We start from the raw sequence: 23,457 nt of genomic DNA on the forward strand, positions 1-23,457 counted from the left end.
TCAATTTACATATAAGCAGTAAACAGACCCATCAAGCTAACAAAGGGTAGAGGCAAACTTCACACTGACAAGTGGGGGAGAAGACAGTATAGTGTATACATACAGCGGAAGAGAGAATCTCAGTCTGGCTTTTACTTTTAAAATAATCCATTTCAAAGGTTTACTGGTCTGTAAAGATATAGGGGGGAGGGGTGATAGGTAATTGAATCAACTGATTATATACAATATCACTGTATTGTAGATGTGTATCATGAGTAAGGTCTTTTCTGAAAACTAATGATATGCTGGCATAAGAATGGCCATACTGGGTCAGACCAAAGATCCATCTAGCCCAGTGTCCTGTTTTCTGAGAGAGGCCAATACCCGGTGCCCCAGAGGGAATGAAAAGACCAGGTAATTGTCAAGTGCTCCATCCCCTGTTTCCCATTCCCAGCTTCTGTTGATTAATATCATTATGAAATGTATGTATTAACACTATATGAAGAATTGTGGATAGTTCTTGATATTAGGCTGTATAGTTTGCCTGGACAGGAAGGAATGTCATAGCTATTTACCTGTCTCCTATGTAAATTAGGCATAGAGCAATTGAAAACAATGGAAGCCTACAGGGAGGGAAGAACAGCATGAAGTCATCCTGTCCCTTGAAGCAGTCATTGAACTTTGGAAGATATAATCATGGAAAGAAACAAGAGTCTTGCAAGCTGAGAAAGATTGGTCCTTGAACCAAGGGGGAGGGGGATTTGAAGTCTCTGGAGCTGAGTATAGATGAGAAACCTTATTAGGCCAAGATCTTCCACCTAAGATGACAAGGGAAGCCAGCATCTTGTACTTCTCTGGAAGATTTTGACTAGGGGAAAGTCAGTCATGGCTGGGAATAAGAATGACTGGTGAGAAACCATCCTGAATAAAGTCTGTATCTGGCTAGATTAAGTTTTAGACTTTTAGAAGCATACAGTAGTTCCTTGCTTAACATTGTAGTTATGTTCCTGAAAAGTGCTACATTAAGCAAATGATGTTAAGTGAATTGAATTTCCCAATTAAATGTGGGGGAGGGGGATTAGGTTCCAGGGAATATTTTTTTTTGCCAGACAAAAGATTATATATATATATATATATATATATAAAATACACACACACACACACTATAAGTTTTAAACAAACAATTTAATACTGTACACAGCAATGATGATTGTGAAGCTTGGTTCAGGTGGTAGAGTCAGAGGGTGGAAGAAAGTGAGATATTTCCAAGGGAATGCCTTACTGCTAAATGATGAACTAGCACTCAGCTGAGCCCTCAAGGCTTAACATGTTGTTAACGTAGCCTCACACACTACAAGCGAGCACAAATGGAGGGAGGAGAGACAGCATGACAGAGAAACAGACACACACACCCTGTGTATGAGAGAGATGTGCATTGCCCCTTTAAGTACGCTGACCCAACTCTTAAGTACACTGCCCTTTTATGTAGATCAGCAAGTTGAGACAGAGGCTGCTGCCAGCAAGTTCCCTCTGTCTTGAGCCCTGTCGTGTCCATTTCTCCCCTTCCCCCGCACTGTGGTGATGGGGTAAAGGAGCGGGGGGCAGGAGCAGGGGGGAAGGGGACACCTTGACATTAGCAGCCTTTTTTCCCCCCATCCCCACACAGCAAGGAGGAGGCTCCTGGGAGCAGCTCTAAGGCACAGGGCAGTGGTGGGAGGGACAGCTAAACTGCTGGCAATTGATAGGCCGCTGGGCGGCTGCCGCACAGGGAACTTAGGAGAGCGGGGAGCTGATGGGGGGCTGACGGTCAACCCCTGGTTCCAAGCCCCCACCAGCTAGCTCCAACAGGCTGCTCTTTCTGCAAGCAGTGGACAAAGAGGCACCTGCCAAACAATGTTATAAGGGAGCATTGTGTAGCTTTAAACGAGCATGTTCTCTAATTGATCAGCCATGTAACAACTTTAACCAGGATGACTTTAAATGAGGAGTTATTGTATTTTGTTTGGTTTTACTTATACTTGAACTCAATCCGATGTATATTTTGTTAATAAATTTATATTTTAACCATAAACCAAGTTAAAAAGCTGTCATGTTTTTTGTGACATTTTCTCTGAACTGTCCAGGAAAAGGCTGGACACTGCATATCACCTGGTTTTGAGGAAATTCAGGACTGGGAGTGTGTTGGGATCACCTTGCTGGTTGTAACCAAGGCTGGTGGAAGCCAGAGGGGGGCTGTAAACAGGCTGATGGGGTCAGAGCTGCTGAACCAGGATTGTCTAGCACACAGACATTCAGGGTGTGATCTGCATGCAGTTCAAAATACTGCGTGGATCTGTGCTGGGGGTTGAACTGATCCCTAGCAAGCTTCAATACAGCGGAGATATAAAAGTGAGAAACTGAAGGTCACCATCCCCTGGTCCTTTAGCCAAGGACAACTTTGGCCTACAGATGAATCCAGCCCTCTATGCTTCACTGTAACCTCCTGTAAAATAGATATAATATATAGGGGGGTTGTTTGTATTGTATCCAGCGCTGCTGCTGGTTGTCTCAGTGTACCAGTTTCCTAGATTTTGGCAATTGTACCACATGCTGAGAGGCAAGTGTTTGTAGGCACGTGAGGCATAATGTTTGGTGGGTTCTGATAAACACTTTTAGCAAATGAAGATTTCTTTACCAGAGCTGCCAAAAAATAAAAGGTGCATCTAACTTAGACACAATTATCTTAATGCTTAGAACAAAAGATAAGTCAGCAGTTCCTAACACAGTTTCTAGAGCAGTCCAGTACCAGAGTAGTAAGGTAAGAGCCTCGTCAGGACCTTCCCCCCTATCTTGGATGCAGGCTGCACTTCTTGTTCTCCTGTTATGGTGTTAAGGAGTAAGTCTGTACAGGTTTTGCCATTCTCAGCCTACAAGATGCCTGGCCTCTCCCAAGCCAGCTACCAGGCTGCTGTTTCCTGCTTTCACACAGCCTCAAATCTCTCCTGCACCTGTCCCCTGTCACTTCTGTCTGTTCTTCCTTTTCTGTACTTGAGTATTTTGGAGCCCTCTACTGGCTGAATGTTGAAGTGGAAATAACATTGCATACTGAGTGGTCAAGCTCATTACAACAGTAATTGACATTTACGAAGTGCTTTGAGATCCTCCTATGAAAGATATTATAGAAACATGAAATTCTGTTGTTTGGCTGTAGATGGTCCAAAATAATATTTTAACATTCCAGTTGGACTCTTTGGTGATGTGTATAGTAATTGAGATACTAAGGAAAAGTATTATGTAAATTTGCAAGGTATGATGTCACTGTCGGAGACAGATGCTGGTTCGAGTAAATATTTGATTGAGAGAGGAAAATCAAAATGTGACTGATTGAAATTTCAAACCACGTGGCTGTTTGTTTATGGGGATAAGTTACAACTTCGACCGGGGAGAGGCAATTTATCAACTAGAAATACTACCAGAATAAAATCATACACAACTTGAAACAGTCTATTTATGTCCAACAATAAGAAACCAAACGATTTATAATCAACTGCTCACTAAAATCCAGAGCAGATGCACAAAACTAAGTAAACTGTACACACATTAACCAAATGCTGTAAAATACACCAAACAACCACAATAGCAATCAATACAACAATTTGACTCTCGTATACTATATACACAACTTGGCACCAAGTAAGGGAAGGAAAAAAGGGAAGAGGCTTAGCAAACAGAATATTTACAGAAATTAAAATGCACATACCACGCTCCAAGTGCAGCTGACCAGCAGTACAGACACTGAGAGCATGACGAATTGGTGAGAAATAATCCAAAAAGCAAACGAAATGACACAAGCCGGCAAAATCCGGAAGAGACCCTAGCTGAAAGGGTGATCAGGCCTCTCAGCTAACATGCGGATACTCCTGCCGTTTTTGGTGCGAGACATAGTTTTATTTGAAGACTCTTACTTGTGTCAGCGTCTGATTGGTCCCTAGCTGGTACCTTTTACGTAAACAGGATCTGCACCCGGCACACTTGTAGCACACGGCCCTGCAGTAGCACGCAGCACACAAGTGGCACACGGCCCACTAATAGCACACGGCCCTATACTGACCTTTTGACCAGACAGAAGGTTCGACAATAGGCACATGGCACTATAATGTAGCACACCGCACCATAGGCTAGCACACGACAATGCAGTGTTGCACGCGGTACCAATGTGACCTTTTGACTGACAATTAGCCATACAGATGCCATGTTTGAGCATAGGTTTAGGGTTGCGATAGTCACAGCTATGAATCAACTCCTAAAGAATACATTACTGGAAAAACTGTAAGCAAACTGGAAGTCACTGCACCTTTGTCTAATTTCCACTTTCTGCTCTTCTTTAAATACAATTACCAGAATTGATCACTCCTATTTTAACGTTCATTTATACCCTTCTCCCTACATACACACACTTCTTCTTTCAGGAACATCAGCTGATGACAATTCCATTCCATGTCTCCATAACAAAACTGGAACTGCCAGCATTGAAATGAAGTGGGAGGATGAGGTAGAGAGAGTGGAAAGAACCCTCACAGTTCACTTCAAAGGGCTTTCTTTTAGAAGCACTGATTGTTTGCAAAAGGTAACACCTTTAGTTCTCTTGGATTTAAATAAAAGTAAAGATTAAAAGGTTTGTTCTTTGTTCTCTGTTTCATAAGCTTTAAAAAGACCGGAAGATTTAGGTTTGTAATCTTAAATTACTACTAAGAATAATTGTACTTTGCACGTACAGAGCATTTTTTCTATGTGGAGTCCAACAGTCTGAGACACCATATTCTGCTGATTCCTCATAGCTGGATCAGCAGCTGCTATTAACTAATAATAAGAATATTTTGCATTTATATATTCTTTTCATCTAAATATCTCAAAATACTTATCAAAAGTCAGTAAACATTACTATCCCCATTGTGCGCAAGGAGAAACCAATATGTACAGAGGGTAAGTGACTTTCACACAGCAAGCCAGTGGCAGAACCAGGAACAGATTGTAGGTTTCTTGACTCCCATTTATTTGCTTAAACCATTATAGGCCTTGATCCAGTAAAGATCTTAAGCATGTGCCTAACTTTAAGCACATGAGTAGTCCTGTTAAAGCCAATTGGACTATTGGCTAGAGGTCTGGTCCTGCACCACTGAAATCAATAAGAGTTTTGCCTTTGACTTTAGTAAGAGCAGAATCAAACCCCAGTACAGGACTCGCGCTTAAAGTGAAGAATGTGTATTGCTGGATCAGAGCCATAAAGATTAGTTATCTAGACCTAGATATAATGGTGGTTCTATATAGATGCTTATTGATTGATAAAATAAAAACGCTAATTTCAAGTGTCTCAACATATAAAAGTTCTGATTTTTATTTTGTTGGTATTTTTTTTTCTGATCTATGTGTGAATTAGGGGTTAGAGCATAGGACTGAGAATCAGGAATTGTGGTTTTATGTCTGGCTCTGGCTCTTGCTTCGTGTGACCTGGAGCAAGTCATTTCACCTCACTGAGCCAAATCCTCAACTTGTATAAATTGTCATTGCTCCATTGATTTCAATTCAGTTATGACAAGTTACACCATCTGAAGATCTGGCCCACTGTGGGTTTCTCCATTTGTTTTAAAAAAATCTCTCTCATTGGGTACTGTGAGAATAATTGTTTGTAATAGTATATTGAGATCATAGATAAAAGGTACTATGTAAGTGAAAACTATCATGAGGAAAAACTATGCATTTACCAAAATATGTTTTCACCACTCTGTTTTTAAGCTTACTGGAATATTAATAAGCATTCCTGGAGCATTGGTGCACTTCTCAGGTGACTGAAGGCAACACAGCCTTTGGCTGTGCTCTCATAAGCTATCCAAAGTGTTCACCAATGGCAGAGGAATGTACTTATGGTTGTGCCTTATTGCTTAATTAAGAAAGAAGCTAAGATGTTTCCCCCATTTATTAAGGGTTTAACACTCCTTTACTGAGAGAATCTATTGCAACTTTCTACCTGCTGGGGTTTCTGAAGCTCTTTGCACCAGCATGCACACTTTAATAATGTAACATTCTTTTCAGAGGTACTGGTACTGTTGTGTTGATGAACTGACTTCCCCAAGGCTATTGGAGCTAGATCAACAATGTTATTAATGTAGGTAGAACAGGAGGACTGGATAGAAATTTGTGTTCTTGGAGGATGCTTTTAGAGGATTATTTTTCTCTGTCTAACTTCAATAAATATATCTCTACATTCAAGTGCCTTTATCTCAGGAACATTTTATTGTTATGTAATATTTATATTCTGGTAGCACCTGAAAGCCTCAAACAGGCTACACCATATTGTGTGGGCATTATATAAACAAATAATAAATGTCAGTCTGTATTTCAAAGAGCGTACAGTCTAAAAGATGATGTAACTGTGTGTGAGAGAGACAAACAAACAGGCTAGGTGGAGTTGGGGCTATCAGTTGACAAACTTTAATAGGATTTGTACAATTAGCTGGATAGTATTAGTGATCACAGCTGGCTATCTGCCTAGTTTTTATCAAAACATGTATTTATAAGTATTTAATTTAAGCAATTTACTGTAGCAAAACAATTGCAAACAATTGGAAGAGCAACTAGTGTAGACAAAGCAATGTTCGATATCTAGTTGTGGTTAACTTTGGGGGGAACCTTAAACACACCCTGAGAAGCATGACCACATCTCCATCTTCAAACAAATATTAGTTTACTGTTGTTTTCATTTTCCAGTTCAAAATTGCCCCAATTTTTTTAAACCTGCCACAGTCTGCCTCACAGATCTTGTATCTACTCCCTTCCCCTCCTATATCTGTTCTCCTTTCTGTCAGTCTTATCAAGCACTGGCTCTCGTTCTCACTCAGTTTCATCAGTGTTGTTATGAGAATCTTCTCCCCTGTAGCCTCTGCTATAGAGAGCAGCCTTCTTTTATTGCTCTACCTTATCAGCTTTCCATTTTTTTTCAAATCTTTGGTAAAATATTTCTCTCTCTGCCATTATTTTTTAATATTCCATTTCTAGATGGAAGATATTTGGGATACAATTTGTATGAAACCTGCTATGCAATCTAAGACCCCAATTCAGCAAGGTGTAGTTAAGCCTATGCCTAACTTCAAGTATCCGAGTAATCCTATTGAAATCAATGGATTATCTACATGCTTAAAATTAATAGGCACATGCCTTGCTGAAGCAAGACCTAAAGCTGTAAATACAATGATCCAGATCTTCAGCTGATATTATGACTTCAACAGAGTTATATCAATGCATAGCAGATAAGGGTCAGGCCTATCATTACTGAAGTTGGCATTATTTTGGGTCTTCTGACTTCTTCGTAGCAAATGACATAAAATATTGTGCTCTGTATTTTAAATTGTGTACTCCAAGTACACACAGTGCAAGCAGCCAGTCACAATTTCAGAAATTGCTGTGCTAAGTACTGGCAGCTCCCTTTGAAGTCAGTAAGAGTTGCAGATGCTCAGCACTTCTGCAGATTAGGCTGTAGGAGTCTAAAGTTGATCATTCAAAAATTGAGGCATTCAAAAATTACAAGTCACCTTTGAAAATGTGGACTTTATAATGATACCAAGCTAAAGGAAGTTTGGGGGGAGGAATAGCTCAGTGGTTTGGGCATTGACCTGCTAAACCCAGGGTTGTGAATTCAGTCCTTGAGGGGGCCACCTAGGGATCTGGGGCAAAATCAGTAGTTGGTCCTGCTAGTGAAGGTAGGGGACTGGACTCAATGACCTTTCAGGGTCCCTTCCAGTTCCATGAGATAGGTATATCTCCATTTATTATTATTAAGATATGGAAAACAACTTGAGGCCCTGTTTGGTAAAGCATTTAAGGGAGTAAGACTAGATCAGCGGTTCTCAAACTTAATTGCACAATGACCCCCTTCTGACAACAATTACTACATGACCCCAGGGGCAGGAGCAGAACATAACCTTAGCTCCCCAGCCCAGGGCTGAAGCCCTGGGGGTTTGGCTTCGGCCCGGGGTGGTGGGGCTAGGGCTTTGGCCTTGGACCCCAGCAAGTCCAACACCAGCCTGGCGACCCATTAAAATGGGGGTCAGGGCCCCAAAATGGGTCCCGACCAAAGTTTGAGAACTCCTGGACTAGATGACCCTTGCAGTCCCTTCCTACCCTATGATTTTCTGCTTATATCCATGCCTGTTCAGCAAAGCACCTAAGCATGTGCTGAAGTTCGAGCACGTGAAAGTCAATGGGACTTAAGCACATGCTTAGATGCTTTGCTGAATAGGAACAGATTGTTGAATTAGGGCCTGCCCCACGTATAGTTTATGGAAATTCAGTTTAAACACAAACAACCATTTTTTTTCACCAGAAGAAGATAATGCAGCTGACTCATGGAGCAGCACTGAAGTTATTTTTGGATAAGTTTTTCCACACTTCTGGTAAAAAATAGAATTCTTCTGTGAGGATAAAGGAAGGAAAAAAGGAACACTTAGAAAAAAAGACTAATTAGTTACAGACTGCCACCATTCTTAATGCTAACTATTAAATCTATTTAACAAGTAGTTAAACAGAAATCTTAACAGAGATGATACCTTAAGGAAAGGATAACTAGGAAAAGTCTTTAAACCAGTTCTCTAGAGCCCTGGTTTCAATACCTCATTTATTCACCACATTTTATCCTGAGGGAGTTGATGAATTTGATTATTTTTAATCATTTATCTTTAATATGATATAATGAGCTATAATTTCCCAGTATAGTGCAGTAAAAGCTAATGTTCTTCAGTTTACAAGATATCTTGCATATTGCCTGCAAACATAAAAATGCCGAAAGAATAAGAATTGTTTGCAGTGTTGGTGTAGCTGTGGTGTTCCCATATATTAGAGACAAGGTGGGTGAGGTAATATCTTCTATTGAACCAACTTCTCTTGTTGGAAGAGAAAAGCTTTCAAGATTGTCTCTTCCAACAACAGAATTTGGTGCGATAAAACAAATTACCTTTCCTGCCTTGTCTCCCTAAAATAATAAGAGGACAGAGAAACAATACATCTTATTACATATTTTTTTAAAAGCATCAGACTCAGTAGACACTCAGTGCCAGTTTGTTAAAGCAGCTGTTCTTCAGTTGATACTCATCTGGTTTTGGTCTAGATTACTGGACCTAGTTTGGACATGTACTTCCTAGTCCACAATTTATAAATCTTTAATTAGTCTTCCCTGTTTTGTTTCCCCACTTTTACTTTACCCCACCTTAAAATTCTATCATCTTCTCTTGCATAAAACAAACAAAATAGAACAGCAACAAAATGATATAAGGATAAACATGTGAGGTGAAACGAGAAAGTTAAATGAAGTTGTCATGTTCCTCCTCACTTTGAACTCTGGGGTACAGATGTGGGGACCCACATGAAAGATTCCCTAAGCTTATTTCTACCAGCTTAGGTTAAAAACTTCCCTAAGGCACAAATCCTTCCCTTGTCCTTGGACGGTATTGCTGCCACCACCAAGTGATTTAGACAAAGATTCAGGAAAAGGACCACTTGGAGGTCCTGTCTCCTCAGAATATCCCCACAAATCCCTTCACTCCCTTTTCTGGGGAGGCTTGAGAATAATATAACAACCAATTGCCTTTAATAAAAGTACACACCAGACCCCTTATTTTTAGAACACTAAAATGAATCAGGTTCTTAAAAGAAGAACTTTGTTATAAAGAAAAAAGTAAAAGAAGCACCTCTGTAAAATCAGGATGGAAGGTAATTTGACAAGGTGATAAAAAGATTTAAAACACAGAGGATTCCCCTTTAGGCTCAACTTCAAAGCTACAAAAACAGGAGTAAACCACTCTCTTAGCACAGGGAAAATTCACAAGCTAAAACAAAAGATAATCTAACGCATTTTCTTGCCTTTACTTACAATTTCTATGATTTTAGATGTATTGTTACAAGGTATCTTTTCAAGAAATGGTTTACCTGCTTGGTCGGTCTCTCTCTCTCTCTATCCAGAGGGAACAAAGAAAGAGAGAACAAACAAAACCTGCCTCCCCACCCCACTCCGATTTGAAAGTATCTTCTTTCCCCATTGGTCCTTCTGGTCATGTGCCAACTAGGTTAACTGAACTGATTAACCCCTTAAATGTAAGTGATTCTGTACCTCTGGCCAGGAGAGATTTTATGTTATTGCATACATAAAGGTTGTTACCCTTCCCTTTATATTTATGACAAAAGGTGAGTCAATGAATATGATTTATTAATACCTTCAAAGTAACAATATAAACAAAGAAAAGTAATTATTAACAGTTCTTGAATATGGTAGGATAAGAAGCGATGGCCAGAAGCAAGGGCAGAAAACATTTAGCCTAGATATTAGGAAAATGTTCCTCACCATGAAACCTAGATATTAGGGAAATGTTCCTTACCATGAAAGCCATTGAGCAGTGGAATAGACTACTAAGACAAGTGGTTGAGCCACAATTGCTATCTCCTACCTACTATATGCGAACTCCTTGCTGACCTTCCTTAGAAAACCCTTTCTAAAAACCCACCTGTTCTGTGAAACATTCATGATCTAATGCTGTAATATAACTCTGTGTTTGTCTTGTGTTGTATTTGTTTTGCTTTTAGATGGTAAGCTACTTGGAAGAGGGAGTGTTACTTATTTAGTACATGTCACTTATTGTCCAATCCCATGTACTGCAGTGTTACGTAAGTAATTTAAAAATGGGCTAGACATTAGTGAGAATGGAAACATGGGTAGTTCTCTAAAATATGTGAGATTTAGCTGGATTCAAGTGATTTTATGGCCTTATAAATGTGTGTAATAATAATACACCACGCTGAACCTGCTGGCTTATTGCGTGGCACTGTGTGAACCTTCAGGTAAACATCCAACAGGTAGAGAACTGTGTAGCATCTAGGTTACAGGAAACAGAAGTACAACCTTAGGTCAAAGGTACTGTCTCAGGAGAGAGCCAAAACCTGTACAGGAGCAGGGGTAGCAGGTCACAGCCAGCAACCTGGGAGGTGGCTGTGGAAGGAAGACTGGGTAGTAGGCAGTCTGGACGTTGGGGGGCCTGTAAGCAACCAGAGAGCTGGACAGACGCACCCTGCTACTGGCTGGGGGCCAGCAGTACTTGCAGGAGGACAAGATGAAGGTTCTCTGTGAGATTGGTTTACCCTTACTCTCTTCTACTGGACAATCCTTGGACTGAGGACTTTTGGTTCTTCAAGTGTCCTCTTCATATTCCCACTCAAGGTTGCGCCAGCTGGTGCAGCCTATACGGTGAAACTTCCTCATAGCAGCACTGCTGGAGCACTCGCCCTTTTTTGCTTTTGGATCCACCATGGAGAATGTAGACAGAGTTGTAACAGCTAATAACTAACAAACAATAAGAATGGAGGTCTGATCTTACACATCATATTACAGGAGGTCTCAAAATTTGCCTCCACCTTTCTCACAGAGATCCAGATCTTGGCACTAACACTCTCACAAGAGCAGGTCTAAGGATAAAATACCATAGGGCACTTATAAATGGGACCCAATATCTTATCATTGGCCATGTTGGACCCCAGGGGACACATTTCCAGCTTTGCAAGCTTCTCCAATGCTTCACCCATCTATCTTCTTTAAGGCAACAAGAAATACCCAATGTCGTTCCCTTACCAATCTTGGTACCAGGCAGGTAGTAGAGGTGGCATAGACAGGACCAGACTCATCTCATACAAATTCAGTGCAAGCCCTTGTACATGATCAACCTGTACAGCCACCACTGACCACATTATCGTCCTCTTCTGATGAGGCAACAGTGTTGGAGTCATCATGTTCCCCAAATCCAAACAATTATAATACCTACTAGGAACTTTTAGTTCTCTGGGTATCCAAGTGAAAATGGTGAAGGACAATCCATTTAAATTAGTGAATACCTTCCACGTTTCAGGAGCTGGTAGAGTGGCTCTACCAATTAATGAAATTATCCTGGAGACCACAAAAATTGTGTGGCAAACTCTTGCATTTCTTCCACCCATAGCTAAGAGAACAGAGGGGAGGCACCAAGAACACTTCTGTTCACACCCCCCCTGGGATTTTTGGTAGTGACTGTGGTCAATGAAAACTCAAGGCAAGGCATTCCAAATCCACCTCTAAAAATAAAGAATATAAAAAACTAATTTTTTTTGGTGGAAGGGTTTATTTGACCTCAGGATTACAAATCAGAATTGCAAACCACCAGCCTCTCTTAGTCAAATATGATTTTTCTGTTGGGGATAATGTGGCTAAATTAGTGATAAAGCAAATAAGAGTATCAGGGCATGCTTAATGAAAGCTGTCTGGTACTAGAACCTCATTTCAAGCAGTCTTGGTGAAAACTCTGCAGATTAGCATGATGGCATTTATAATCATGATGTATCGTTTCTCTTGGTTGCAATCATCTGGGATCCAGCAGAGGTCCAGCAGATGATAGAGAAGTGTCCATTTGATGGTCCTAATTTCTTTTCTAGGAAGACGGATGAAGTGCTACATTCACGAAAAGACTCTAGAACAACACTTAAGACTCTGGGCGTTTACACTTCAGGTCTTAAGAGGAAGCAGTTGTGTCCTCATACTAAGCAAAGGCATCTTTCCTATGCACCAAGGTATTCTGAGTAAATGAAGAGACATCATAAACTCCAAAGAAGGAGACTCCCATGTCTTGCTTCTGTTTACCTTCATCTAGGAAACTTGCAACCTTGAAAGAGTCTATTTGACTCCTTAATTGAGGCCAGTGTACCAGTTTGTCAGAATCTAATTTTTCCTGTCTCTCCCTTTGTCAACAGGACATGTCAGTGCTTTTGCCTGTGCAGAGAATCAAGTTTATAGGAGCAGTTCTTGACTCCAGTTTGGCAAGGGCATACTTATCCCAGGCCAAATTTGGGGCAATATTGGACTTGTGCATAGGCCTCAAGATCCATCCTTCTACAACAGTAAGGAATTGCCTGAGACTTCTAGGACACAAGGCAGCTTGCACTTATATGACTCAACATGCCAGATTTCACCTGAAAGTCATGCAGGGGTGGTTGAATTCTGTCTACCCTCCATCTCATCATGCACTGGACATGTTGACTCATGTATCTGCAAGTGTGTTGTAATCCCTAGATTGGTGGATGGACCCTACCTGTGAATGCAAAGGGTTCCCTTTTTCCCTGACACCGCTCTCCATGACTCTGGTCACAAATGCCTCATCCATACAATGGGGTGCTCACTCGGGACCTAAGCAACCAAGGACCTTAATCAGATCAAGGACTCTTTCTCCACATAAATGTTCAAGAAGTTTGAGCAGTTCATCTGGCATGTTGGTTTCCCTTCAGCTGATCAAAGGTTGTACCATGCAAGTCCTCTCTGACAACGTTGCTGCTACATTCTTGACTAGGCAAGGAGGTGCCAACTCAGATCACCTTTGTCAAGAGACAATGTATTTCTGGGTTATTTTAATCAAAAATGTTGTCGTACTCAATGCTGCACACCTCCCACATAATCAGAAATTTCGGGTAGATTATCTCAGCAGAACGTTCATTAGGAATCACAAGTGGGCCCTCAAAATGGACATAGCCAAATCTACTTTTCAGGCTTGGGGAATTCCAGAGATCTATCTGATTGAGATGCGATTGAATAGGAAGTGTCATCTGTTCTGTTCCAGGCAGGTCAGAGCCCAGCGTCTATTTCAGATGCTTTCCTTCTGTTGTGAAAGGACAAGCTCTTATATGCCTTTCCTGCAGGAGTGTTATGCAGACTCAGACAGGATTATACCACTCTAATCCCAATAGCTCTAGCCTGGCCTTGGCAGCATTGGTTCTCAGACCTCTTTAGTCTCTCCATCAGGGATCTCATACCTTTGCCTCAAGTCACAGATATAATTTCACAGAAACTTGGCCCGGTGCTACATGCCAATCCTGCCAGCCTCTAACAGCTTGGACGGTCAGTGATTAATAGCTCAGGAGACTGACTGTGCCCTACAGGTTCAGAACATTCTCTTAAACAGAAGAAAGCCATCTACCAGATACACTTCCATGATGAAATTGAAACATTTCTCTGTGTGGTCCCAGGAGTAGGGTACTCCTTCTATGCAGTCTTCCCCACACCTTATTCTGCAATATTTACTTCACTTAAAGGGAAAAGAGTTCTTCATGAGTTCCCTGAGAGTTCACTTGGTGGCTATTTCTGCATTTCATACTCCTATCTTTGTATTGCCAACCCAATGACTGTATGATTTTTAAAGGGTTCTTCCTCTTTTATATGGCTTTAAACACATACAATGTTAGATGTCCAAGTCTAGGTTGGCAATGCACTTAGTTTGTTTCAGGAGCTGTGAAGTGGATGGTAGAGATACCACCGGGATGTGATTGTTTGGGACATTGACTGATGAGGTGTTTCGTAGAGTCCGTTTCCGCGGTCACAGATAAGATAGTGTCTCAGTCCCCATTAATGGAGATGGTAGATGCATCTGCTATATGATATGCAGATCCCATTCAAAGTGCGCCATATTTTCTATGGGTGTGAAAAGTTCTTCAGTTGGGTCCTTGATGAGGTGTTTATTTGGAATGTTGGCTTCTTTCCACCTTGCTTGCTGATCTCCAGGGGAGAACCCCAAATCTTTGAGCTCTTGAGTGGCAAGCCAAAAAAGTTTCCTGGATTTGAGTTGAAATCTCAATATATTATTTAAGTTGCCATATATTGGAAAATCCTCGTTCTCTCGAATACAGTGGAACTCTTGGAAAAATTCTCATATCACAACAAACTTGGAATGGGTGGAGATGCACCATTACAGGAAACCATGGCTATGGCATTGATTTGGTACTGTGCCCGTAATAATCTGAATAAATTTTCTTAAGCTTTGACAAAAGATTTGTGAGAGCTGTGTGTCCAGATGGTTGAGCTATATTCTGCAGAGAGTAGACAAGGGTCAGTGAGGTTTTTGCATTGGCTCCCTAAATCATTCCTGCCAGTTTCTGGATGAGAGTTACATGTATTTTTATTTTGCCGTGAATATTTTTCCAATGCTGGTGGTATGTGGAGCTTAGGTCTAATGTCACACCCAAGATACTTTAGGGTGGGATCGTGTCTTATCTGCTGGCCATAGAAATCTATGTGCAGTTCTGCCCTAGCCTTTCAATTATTTCGATAAAATGCTGACACATCAGTCTGCCAGTATAAGAAATATTCTTCTATGATTTTAAGGTTCTTAGGTTTGTTTTATAGTAGGGAAATCCCATGCCTGTGTGAGCAAAGCAGTTGTCATCATCATAAACAAATTTTTGTGATGGTGTTTGGGGAAGGTTGCTGCTGTAGATATTAAACAGGATCCATGCTAACAGATCTCTGTAGTAAGGTATCATTGAGAGTGCATGCATGGCCTGCTGACCTTGTCATCAAGGAAAACATGAAACCTACAGTTGCTCAGAACTTCTCAAAAGAATTTTATCATTGCATTGCATGGCATAATTTTGTTGGCTATGAGGAGGAGCCCATTGCTTCACATGGTGTTGTAGGCAGCAGATAAGTGTAAGATAGCTGCCTCAGTCTTGAGTTTTTGCTGGAATCCCACCTTACTTGAGACTAATACTTGATCAGTATAGCTGCAGCCTGGTCAGAAACCTGCTTGTTCATTCAGTAACATTGCTTCTCCAAGCAACATGATCCGTGCCAGTAATATTCCTTCCATGAGCTTGTATGATATGTAGAGGAGTGATATAAAACTGTATGATGAGGGATTACTGGCAATAACTATAGCCTCATGCCAGATCCTCAGGACAAGCCCCCAAGGAATGGATTAACAGTGTTGTCAGCCATTTCTATCTCTGGGCTCCAAGGTTTTTAAGAAATTCTGGAAAGATACCATCAGATCCTTCAGCTTTCATGAGTGAGAGGGCTTATTTACCTCCTCAACTGCGAAGGCCAACGATATGGGTGAGGAGGCCGGTAGTGAGCTTGATTGTTTGTTGGAGCTCTCTGCACACTTTGCACTTAGTATACTTGTCCTTTGGTGCTTTTGTGTTCATAAGGAGTATTCTTGTGATCACATCAGCTGAGACTTCAGCCTTTTGATGTTTCACTGGGTTTGCAGCCAGAAGCTGATGAAACAGTAGTCAAGGTTTGTGGCTGGAGTGAGTGAACTCCAGCACTTCAGCTGTCTTGATCTATCTTTGATGGTGCACTAAGTTCAGTGAGTCTAAGAGTTGGGTCACCAAACTTTTGGTACTCGTATAGTAGCCTATCTGTTTCTGGTTTCCATCACGGGGTGTATCCTTTTCAATATCCATAAGAGAGTTTTTTTTTTCTTGTGGCTATTTGGATAAGCTAGGTGAAATGATTGCAATTTTCAGGCTTCAGCGGAATCTCATTTCAGGCTTCAGCGGAATCTCAATTGTCACAATGAATCTTGGCCAATTTGTCTTTTGAAAATTCCATTGCAGTTTGGGCTATGACATGATACTAGGATTTCAGTCCCAATGTGGATTATCACCAGTCGATGCTGGCTATGTGGAAAGTTGCCAAAAATAGCTCTGGAGGGCATTGTAAGGAATTCCAAACTGGTCTTTGGTGAGGAAACAGATATCTGGCTTGTAGTCTCTGTTGCAGTAGGCAGAATGAAAAGTACCTCTGTCTTCTGCATGAAAAAGAAGCTATGTATCTTTGTTTGATGACCATTCCACAAGTGTTTTACTGGCATTATCATTACTATTATAACACCACATCATGTAGTAGCTATTGAAATAATATATAACTGTAGGTCAGTGGTCCCCAGACTGTGGGGATGTCCTCCTAGGGAGGTGCAGATGAACGTTTAAGGGGCACAGTGGGAGGGAGGGAGGGAGCCCCACTATGCCCCCAGCTCTGCTCTGTTCCTGGCTGCGGCCCCAGTCCCTCCCACCAGCCTCAGGCCCTGGCCCGACCATGGCTCTGCTCACGGCTGGGGCCCCAGCCCCAGCCCCACCCCCAGCTGCAGCCGTGGCTCGAGCCCCTGGCCCTGACCATGGCCCTGCTCCCAGCCATGGCCCCAGCCCCAACTGTGGGACCGCTCCCAGCCACAGATCCCAACTGTGTCTCACGGGTGGGACGAGGGCAGGGAGGGATAGATGTAAGGTAAAAAGTTTGGGGGCAATACTGTAGGTAATGGGGGAGAGGGCCAGTCTATATTCGGTGATTTATTTATATGAGCCGCCTTTACCTTGCTGATTCTTTTGAAGATGGTGAAAGTTTCAGAATTGCTCTTGGCATCTATCGTGTCATAGTCCTTGATGCCTTGATTGATGTATGTAACCAGGCCATGTTTCAGGTGACGGAGGGAGGCAATGAGACTATAACCATCAATACGGTAGCGTGATTCTTGAGTGTCATTTTACGTATGGATTTTTGAAGGACAGTGACATCAATCATATTATCTCGCCTATTAAGAGCTAAATAGTTGTTTTTAAATTCATTGGGATGTACGTTCATCATTCGTCTGGCAAACTCATAGAGCTGGACCTATGATTCTCTTGAAGTGGCACTTTTTGCAGAGTAACTGTTTCCATTGCAGGTTAATCTGAGATTTTGCTGAGAGACATTGAGATTATAGAATCATAGAAGATTTGGGTTGGTAGTTTAAGGCTGCTATCAAATCTCCTCTCACTCTTCTCTTCTGCAGACTAAATAACCCCTTAGCCTCTCCTCATAAGTCATGTGCCCCAGGCCTCTAATCATTTTCATTGCTCTCCACTGGACTCTCTCCAATTTGTCCACATGCTTTCCATTGTGGGGGGCCCAAAACTGGACAAAATACTCCAGATGTGGCCTCACCAGTGCCAAATAGAGGGGAATAATCACTTCCCTCAGTCTGCTGGCAGTGTTCCTACTCATGCAGCCCAATATGCTGTTAGCTTTCTTGGCAACAAGGGCACACTGTTTACTCGTATCCAGCTTCTCGTCCACTGTAATCCCCTGTCCTTTTCTGCAGAACTGCCGCTTAGCCAGTCGTCCCCAGCCTGTAGCAGTTCATGGGATTCTTCTGTCCAAGTGCACTTGTTTTGTTGAACCTATCAGATTTCTTTTGGTCCAATCCTCCAATTGTCTAAGTCACTCTGGACCCTATTCCTACCCTCCAGCATATCTACCTCTCCCCCAAGCTTAGTGTCATCACGAACTTGCTGAGGATGCAATCCATCCCATCATCCGATTATTAATGAAGATGTTGAACAAAACCAACCCTGGGGTGCTCTGCTTGATTCTGGCTGCAACTAGACATCAAGCCGTTGACCACTACCCATTGAGCCCGATGAGCTAGCAAGCTTTCTATCCACCTTATAGTCCATTAATCAATCCATACTTTTTTAATTAACTGGCAAGAATACTGTGGGAGACCATATCAAAAAACTTTGCTAAAGTCAAGATACATCATGTCCACCGCTTATCCACAGAGCCAATCAGGTTGGTCAGGCATGACTTGCCCTGGTGAATCCATGTTCACTGTTCCTGATCACCTTCCTCTTCTCCAAGTGCTTCAAAATGGATTCCTTGAGGACCTGACTATGATTTTTCCAGGAGTGCAGTGAGCTGTAGTTCCCCAGATTCTCCTCCTTCCTTTTTTAAAGATGGGCACTATATTTGCTTTTTTCCAAGAGTCTGGGACCTCTCTCGATCGCCACAAGTTTTCAAAGATAATGGCCAATGGCTCTGCAATCATATCAGCCAACTCAGCATCCTCGGATGCATTAGATCCGGCCCATGGACTTGTGCATGTCTAGCTTTTCTAAATAGTCCTTAACTTGTTTCTTTCACCTCTGACCTCCTCCCCATATTGTGCTGCCCAGTGTAGCAATCTGGGAGCTGACTTGTTTGTGAAGATTGAGGCAAAAAAAGCACTGAGTACTTAAGCTTTTTCATATCATCTGTCATGAAGTTCCTTCCCCATTCAGTAAGGGTCCATCCCACACTTTCCCTGACCACCACCTTGTTGCTAACATACCTGTAGAAACCCTTCTTGTTATCCTTCACAGCCTTTGCTAACTGCAACTCCAGTTGTGCTTGGCCTTCATGATTACACCCCTGCATGCTTGAGCAATATTTTTATACTCTTCCCTAGTCATCTGTCCAAGTTTTTGCTTCTTGTAAGCTTCCTTTTTGTGTTTAAGTTCACCAAAGATTTCTCTGTTAAGCCAAGCTGGTCGCCTGCCAATTTGCTATTCTTCCTGTACATCGGGATGGTTTGTTCCTGCACCCTCAATAAGGCTTCTTTAAAATACAGCCAGCTCTCCTGGACTCCTTTCCCCCTCATATTAGCCTCCCAGGGGATCTGCCCATCACTCCCCTGAGGGAGTCAGTCTGTTTTTCTGAACTCCAGGGTCCATATTCTGCTGCTCTCCTTTCTTCCTTTTGTCAGGATCCTGAACTCAACTATCTCATGGTCACTGCTGCCCAGGTTGCCACCATCTACTTCTCTTCCCTACCAATTCTTCCCTGTTTGTGAGCAGCAGGTCAAGAGGAGCACAACCCCTAGTTAGTTCCTCCAGCACTTGCACAGGAAGTTGTCCCAAAACTCTCCAAAAACTTCCTGGATTGTCTGTGCACTGCTGTATTGCTTTCCAGGGTGATTGAAGTCCCCATGAGAGAGCAGGGCCTGTGATCTGGAAACTTCTGTTGTCTGAAGAAAGCCTCGTCTATCTCATCCTCCTGGTCTGGTGTGTGTAGCAGACGCCCAACATGACATCACCCTTGTTGCCTCAGGCCGGCTTTAGAAGTGCAGGGCCCAATCGAACATTTTCGGCAGGGCCCTGGCAGGTGACTTAAAAAAAAAAAAAAAGGTGTAAAAAAAAAAAAAAAAAAGCCTTTTATTTCTTCCATATATTATTTACTTTCCATAACTATATAAATAATAAAATTTATATTATGTACATTGCATCATATATGCTGTTGATTGCTTATTAATGACCGCCGTTTCACATGTGTGGTCCCAGCTGTTCCCTGCCCCCTCTCATTGAAGCAGGTGTGCAGGGTTACTGCCTGGGAACTGCAGGGCAGCAGTGGACATGAGGCTGGTTGGAAGCAGGGCAGGGGCTGACTGGAGGTAGGGTCTAGCTGCAGCAGGGCAAGGGGTGCAGGGCTGGAGACAGGGGGGTGTGGGGGGCTGGCTTCAGGCAGGGCCGCAGGGAATGCAGCAGGGTTGAGAGGCTGGAGACAGAGGAGTGCGGAACTGGCTGGCTTTAGGCAGGGGGTGCAGCAGGGATTGGCTGGAGAATAGGGCAGGGGTGCGAGGCTGGTGCGGGCAGGGCAAGCAGGGGTGCAGGGTTGGTGTGGGCAGGGCTGTGTGTGGGGCTGGCTGGCTTGAGCAGGGCCACAGAGGTGTGTGGCAGGGGTTGGCCTGGAGACAGGGCAGGGGGTTTGGCAGGGGCTGGCTGTGGGCACGGGGTGCAGAGCTGGCTGCAGGCAGGGGGGGCAGGGCTGGTGCGGGCAGGGCAGGGGGTGCAGCAGAGGCAGCTGGAGCCCCTGCCCTTTAAATAGCCCCCGAGGCTCCCTCTATCCCAGGGCTCTGGGGGTTATTTAAAGGTCCTGAGGCTCCCCTGCTTCTACCCGCCCCCCCCGGACCTTTTAAATAGCCGCAGGAGCCCTGGAGAATACATGGGGGCAGGGGGGCTCCGGTGGCTATTTAAAGGACGGGGTGGCAGAGGCAGCTGGAGCCCTGGCCCTTTATATAGCCCCCAGAGCCAGCCGCTATCCCAAGGCTTTGGGGGCTATTTAAAGGGCCCAGAGCTCCAGCCAGGAGAGCAGGGCTGCAGGCTAGGGCTTGCGCTCCGGCCGGGGCTCCAGCCAGGAGAGCAGGGTTGCAGGGTGGCTTGCCGCGCTCTGGCCGGGGCTCCAGCCGGGAGGGCGGCGTTGTGGTGCGGCTTGCCCCGCTTTGGCCGGGGCTCCAGCAGGGGCTGCGGGGCAGCTTGCCCTGCTCCGGCTGGGGCTCCAGCAGCGACCACGGGGCGGCGGGGCTTCGGCTGGGAGGGCGGAGTTGTGAGGCAGCTTGCCCCGCTCTGGCCGGTGCTCCAGCCGGGGCCGCGGGGAGGCTTGCCACGCTCTGGCCGGGGCTTCAGCAGGGACCCATGGGGCGGCTTGCCCCGCTGCAGCCGAGGCTCCAGCCGGGAGAGCTGGGCGGCGGGGCTTGCCCCGCTCAGATCGGGGCTCCGGCCGAGAGGGCGGCGTTGTGGGGCAGCTTGCCGCGCTCTGGCCAGGGCTCCAGCAGGGACCGCAGGGCGCCTTGCCCCATTCTAGCTGAGGCTCCAGCCGGGAGAGCGGGGCTGCGGTGCTTGCCGCGCTCTGGCCAGGGCTCTAGCTGGGAGAGCCGGGCTGTGGGGCAGCTGCACTCCCGTCAGTGCTTTGGTCAGGGGAGCGGAGCCATGGAAGACCCCGGAGCAGACCGCAGCTGGGGTAAGTAAAAAAAAATTTAAAAGGAGCTTAAGGCATGGGGCCCTCTTAGGAGTGGGGCCCGATTCCGGGGAATCGGCTGAATCGGCCTAAAGCCGGCCCTGGTTGCTCTTGCCTCTAAACTTAACCCAAAGACTCTCAACATGCTTTTCTCCAGTTTCATACTGGAGCTCTGAGCAGTCAGACTGCTCTCTTACATACAGTGCAACTCCTCCACCTTTTCTCCCTCGCCTGTCCTTCCTGAATAGTTTATACCCATCCATGACAGTGCTTCAGTCACATGAGTTACCCCACCAAGTCTCTGTTATTCCAGTTACATCATAGTTCTTCCATAGTTCTTCATAGGGCTTCCAATCCTTCCTGTTTGTTTCCCAGGCTTCTTTCATTCATGTACAGGCACCTCAGATAAGTAGCTGATTGCCCTACTTTCTCAGTATGAATCAGGGAGTGTTTCCGCTTGGTATCCCACTTCCTCAATTGCCTCAGGACTTAGTTAACCATCCCTCGACAAACCTAGTTTAAAGCCCTCCTCACTAGGTTAGCAAGCCTGCCTGTGAAGATGCTCTTCTCTTTCTTCATTCGGTGGATTCCATCTCTTCCTAGCAATCCTTCTTCCTGGAACAACATCCCATGGTCGATGAATCCAAAGCCCTCTCTCCAACACCACCTGTGAAACCATGCATTTACCTCCACAATTCAATGATCCCTACCTGGGCCTTTTCCTTCAACAGGGAGAATGGACAAGAACACGATTTGCACTTCAGTCTCCGTTATCCCTCTTCCCAGAGCCACATAGTCTGCAGTGACTCACTCAAAGTCATTCTTGGCAGTATCTTTGGTGCCCATGTGGAGAAGTAGGAAGAGGTAGTGGTCCAAGGGCTTGATCAGTCTCGGCAGACACTCCGTCACATCCTGAATTCTAGCTGAAGGCAAGCAGCACGCTTCTCAAGTTTCCGATTCGATGACAGATTGGACAGTCTCCTTCCACCTGTGATAGACCTTATGCCTCCAGGGGATCTAAATTTAGTTTTGTTGGTGATAATGGGTCCGTCTTTTGAGCATACGGCTGCTTGTTTATTTTTACATCTTTATTTTTACATTCCTGTAGCTATTACCTCAGCCAGGAGGGTAGCAGAGCTATGAGCATTAGTTGCTGACCACCCATAGATAGCCTTCTGTTAGGACCTGGTTTATTTACAACCTCACTCTAAATTTTTAACTAATGTGGTGTTGGACTTCCACTTTAATCAGTCTGATCATTAGCTATTTTCCCAATGCCTGACTCTCAGAAAGATGAAGAAGGGCTCCATACTTTGGACATCTGCACAGCATTAGTCTTTCACTTGGACAAGACCAAACAATTTAGAGTGTTTCCTCAGATGTTTGTTTCCTTTGCTGACAGAATGAAGGAGTCTCGTCACAGACAATATCGTATTGGCTCTCATCCTCCATATTTCTGTGCTATGACATTGCTAAGGTTCCTGTACCTGAGAGAGTTTTTGCACATTTAAGGTCCTTCACTTGTGGTGGTAACTGATTTTTACCAAAATATTCCTAGTTTTTACAAAAGCTATTCAGTTTTTTCCCACCCGAATTTTGGATCACACAATTACAGGAAAATGCTGATTGTTAGAAAATTCAGTACATTACATTAGGTAGATGTGTTTATATTGTTAATAAATTAGTCTAAAGGAAAGGTTGTCTGAAGCAAGGCAATGTAGTGGAAGATACACACATGCATATGTGTACATACTGTTAATGTGCAGAGCATGAAATAACCAAAGCATTAAACTGCTCTTACTTTCAATATTCTTACTTTTCTCTATTTGTTGATTTTTTTCTGTCCTCCTGTCCCCTAATATTAATCCCAATATTTAACAAGAAAACTGTGAAGTTAATTTTTTGCACCAGTTTTCACCCTTTTTAAACATTTTATAATAAACACCAATATGTTCTTGGGAAATTTTAAACAAAATAAAAACTGAAAACGAAAGGCCTTGAGCATATCCTACAAGAGAACAAGCACCATCTACAATGCTCGGTCAGATGCCCATTATGACATTTGCAGTGATGCAGCTTGG

This window comes from Chelonoidis abingdonii, chromosome 1 (genome assembly GCF_003597395.2).
Source record: "Chelonoidis abingdonii isolate Lonesome George chromosome 1, CheloAbing_2.0, whole genome shotgun sequence".
In the NCBI taxonomy this organism is placed as follows: domain Eukaryota; kingdom Metazoa; phylum Chordata; order Testudines; family Testudinidae; genus Chelonoidis; species Chelonoidis abingdonii.